Genomic DNA, 3,833 nt, shown 5'->3' with positions numbered 1-3,833 from the left:
TCCTTGAGAGGGGGGTACTGTCATGAGTTGTAGTTTTTGCCAAACCTCTTCTGAAAAAGCCCAAACTTGATCCGGATGTTTTAGCCAACTATAGACCTATATCTAACATTCCTTTTCTCTCTAAGGTTCTGGAGAAAGCAGTTGCTAAACAGCTGTGTGACTTTTTACATAGCAATAGTTTATTTGAGGATTTTCAGTCAGGATTTAGAGCTCATCATAGCACAGAGACAGCACTGGTGAAAATTACTAACGACCTCCTTATTGCATCAGACAAAGGACTTGTCTCTGTACTGGTTTTATTAGATCTTAGTGCTGCATTTGATACCATTGACCATCAGATCCTATTACAGAGACTGGAACATTAAATTGGCATTAAAGGAACCACTCTAAGCTGGTTTAAGTCCTATTTATCAGATCGATTTCGGTTTGTACATGTTAACAATGAGTCCTCCATGCACGCCAAAGTTAGTCATGGAGTTCTACAAGGATCCGTACTCAGACCAATCTCATTCACTTTATATATGCTTCCTTTAAGCATTTTATCAGGAAACACTCCATAAACATTCATTGTTATGCAGATGATACTCAATTATATCTATCGATCAAGCCAGATGAAACTTATCAGTTAGCTAAACGGCTTCCAGCATCACCCTGGCCTCCAGCACCACTGTGAGGAATCTTGGAGTTATCTTTGATCAGGACATGTCGTTTAAGTCTTACATTAAGCAAATTTCAAGGACCGCCTTTTTTTCAACATCCTGTAAAAAAAACTAGTACATGCATTTGTTACTTCTAGGCTGGATTACTGAAATTCCCTATTATTAAGCTGCGCGAAAAAGTCCATTAAGACTCTTCAGCTGATCCAGAATGCTGCAGCACGTGTTCTGACAGGAACCAGGAAAGAGTTTTAGCTTCTCTGCATTGGCTTCCCTTAAAATCCAGAATCTAATTTAAAATCCTTCTTCTTACCTTAAAAGCTCTAAATGGTCAGGCACCATCTTAACTTAAAGAGCTCATAGTACCATATTAGCCAACCAGACCAACCTTAGGCTGGCCACAATAAAAGGCCACTAGAAAACTTGCTGACAGACAGGCCTGCAGACTGGTCGAGTTGATATCCACAGATACTCTGCCCACTGATGTGGCCAGGGATGCTCTTCTCCCAGTTGATCTCAAACCCCAGCCTGTTGAGGTGCAGAATTAACTGCGTCACTGTGTGAAAAATGGCCCACTGTTTTGACCTGGCCATGACAATGAGGATGTGTAGATAGAAAAAGTTCTCATCTTTGTGACCAAGCATTTCACAATACATCGCATTCACCTATTAACAAACTAAGCCTAAGCGCTCAAACTTAAACTAACATTCATACGCCAATGGCACAGCATTTCAGGGTTCAAGTGTCACTTCCCAAAAGTCATCTTTGTGATGCCAAGTCATGTAGGGAAAAAGTCGCGAATGAAATGTCACCATGTGTCAAGACTGTGCCATGCGCTCTGGCAGGTAACAGGTTTAAGAATCCATGCAGGACGTGTAACTAGGCAGGTTGATTCTTCAGAGAATTTATATCTAACTTAAATAGTCATTTACAGAAAACAATCCAGGCACTCAACAAGAGGCAGTCCAAAAATAACCAAGGAAATCCAGTAAATGAAGATAATCCAGAGAGCAGCATAAATAGAGATATCATACTAAACCCCTCAAAACCAAGGAACTAGTAGGTAAAAACACAAAATGCAGAATGAGAGAGCAAAAAAGAGGAGTTGGGTTAGCAGGCCATTTATGGAAGCGTCAGGAATGACATGATTGATGTGAGGTCCTGCTCCTGAAACTCTGCTAATTAGGCCCACTTCACTAGCAAGGACCACACTGTCAACAGATAGTTTGAATGATTTATTAATGGACAACACAAGAAATACTAGCTTGTGCTTGCTAGATGCTGTATCTGAGGCGTCGTGGGGAAGCTACGATAGGGAAGATCCGCCGTATCACCCAGGCACAATGGACCCCCAAAAGCTTCAGGTTAATTAACAGAAGATTGATCTAAGGTCTTTGAGATCTGAACAGATGGACAGCAAGTCTGCTGTGAGGGGAAGTCGGCGGGGGTCTTGAGCTGGCTCTTGATGCTGGAGATGCATCGGGGGGCAAGAGCCTGAACTTCTGAAAAGAGAAGTGAAACAGGGAGTCAGTAATGACATTGGAACACTGGGAACATGAGCTGCGCGAAGAATGTACTGGTGCATGACTGAGTGCCAGGTTAAGCGTTGTATGAATGGCATGATGGAAAGGAAGTTAGAGTGGCCTTTATTGATTATGTCGATGGCTGCGAGGTTGTTGGACTTTTTTGACTATTTGTGGCCCCACAGAATGGCGGCAGCTACGATGGGGTAGATTTCAAAGAAAGTGGAGGGGGCCTGGCTGTTACAAACAAGCTCTGAGGGCCACTCTGCTGCGAACCACCTTCCATTAAAGAAACTCCCAAAACCAATAGAAGGAGCGGCATCAGTGTATAGGTGAATGTCCTGTGGATGAGTCAGGTGGAAGGTGGAGCCAGAGACGGAGTTTGGCGTGGCTTAGATTGTCCACGCAAAGAGAACTCATCATTGATGGTATGGAGGAAACGATTGACAGAAAGTGGGAGATAAAGGCTCTCCCTTGGGGGATGATGTGAAAGGCAAAGTTGAGGTGGCTAGGAGGGAGAGGAGGTGCTGTTTGGTGTAGGATGGGGCTAGGAGAAAGTTAGAGATCAGAAGGCTGATACGTTTGAGGTTGTCAATTGAAAGAGAAGCCTGGAACAGGTTTTTGTCTAGAGTGATCCCCAGGAACTCGAGGGATGCGGAGAGGCCCTCTGTTTTCTCTACTGCTAGTGGGACCCCAAGGTCAGAGAATACTGATGTCAGTGTGACCAGACCTGAAGTGGGTGGTGATGAGAGAGGGGAAATGATGAGGAAGTCGTCCAAGAGATGGATGAGAAATGGAACCTTGTGGTTATTTAGCAGGATCCAGCAAAGGGCTTCTAGAAGTAGACTTTGGGCGAGTGGTTGGTGGAGGGAAGGCATGATTAGGAGCACGATATCTATGTAATTACCGTCAAGGATCTGCCTGGGAGGTAGATAGGGATGTTAGGATGGTGGGTAGGAGGATAAGCTGAGGAAAGTGTGAAGTTGTAGCTGTGGTCTGTTGGGCTGGCATGTATTGAAGATGAAGACTGGAATGAAGAGAATAAGGAAATTGCTGTGGAGGAAAGCACCGGCATCACGGTGCCCAGGGTTCCGACTGACGGGAGCTGCAGGTGCTGATAAAGCTTTTGAAGTTGATGAGAGTGAATAGCGGTAGAAGCTGGCAGCTGAACTTGGAGGCGTGCGCCCACTGGAAGACCTGGGAGCGGACACATGACGGGATGTAGAGGCGGATCTGGGGGCCAGTGCCAGGGCTGGGATCAGTGGACTGGGCTCGGCGTACGGCGGATTCCACCTCCCAGACCACGGAGGCGACAAGACAGGAGCGTGGTAAGATGGTGTCGGGGGGGTCTGAGGCGGTGTATATGGAGTGGAGCCGGGAGAGAGCATCGGGTTTGGTGTTGCGGGATCCAGGGTGGTAGGAGAGGGTGAAGTTGAACCGGCTGAAGAACAGGGCCCATCAAGCTTGGCGGGAGTTCAGCCTCTTGGCACTTTGTATGTAGGAGAGGTTCTTGTGATTGGTCCATACCAGGAAGGGGTGTTCTGCTTCCTCCAGCCAGTGCCTCCACTCCTCCAACAGAGCTCCAATGGATTGTTGTCCTCCGGGGAGCGCTGGGAGAGGGTGGCACCGACGCCCAAGTCCGAGGCGTCCACCT

At 46.6% G+C, this 3,833-nt stretch overlaps 1 pseudogene; it reads right to left on the bottom strand.

Moving 5' to 3' along the window:
- Positions 1-1,128: 1,128 nt before the first annotated feature.
- LOC123966442 lies at positions 1,129-3,057 on the bottom strand (annotated as a pseudogene).
- Positions 3,058-3,833: the final 776 nt, after the last annotated feature.

Source organism: Micropterus dolomieu, unplaced genomic scaffold (assembly GCF_021292245.1).
Source record: "Micropterus dolomieu isolate WLL.071019.BEF.003 ecotype Adirondacks unplaced genomic scaffold, ASM2129224v1 contig_13454, whole genome shotgun sequence".
NCBI classification, from domain to species: domain Eukaryota; kingdom Metazoa; phylum Chordata; class Actinopteri; order Centrarchiformes; family Centrarchidae; genus Micropterus; species Micropterus dolomieu.
The sequence above is the reverse complement of the archived record's forward strand: the minus strand, read 5'-3'. Positions and strand labels throughout refer to the sequence as shown.